Below are 250 nucleotides of genomic sequence, written 5' to 3'. Positions count from 1 at the left end.
TTCAGCATTTCTCAGAGCAAATTCCTGAGCCTCAAGTCTACAGTTGCTTTGTTTTTCACTTAGAAAAATACTGGGACAAAGAAAAAAAAAGGAGAGATGCTAGTAAGAAAAAAGACGACATCAAAAAGAAATGCATACCACCACATCAGCAGAAGACAGCATGAGCAACTTCTTCTGAACTCCAGTTCTGTAGGAAAGAAACACTTATTTTCAAGGGGTGGGGGAAAAAAAAGTAATGTCAAATAAAAAT

Source organism: Buceros rhinoceros, unplaced genomic scaffold (assembly GCF_000710305.1).
Source record: "Buceros rhinoceros silvestris isolate BGI_N320 unplaced genomic scaffold, ASM71030v1 scaffold11416, whole genome shotgun sequence".
Classification (NCBI taxonomy): Eukaryota; Metazoa; Chordata; class Aves; order Bucerotiformes; family Bucerotidae; genus Buceros; species Buceros rhinoceros.
The sequence above is the reverse complement of the archived record's forward strand: the minus strand, read 5'-3'. Positions refer to the sequence as shown.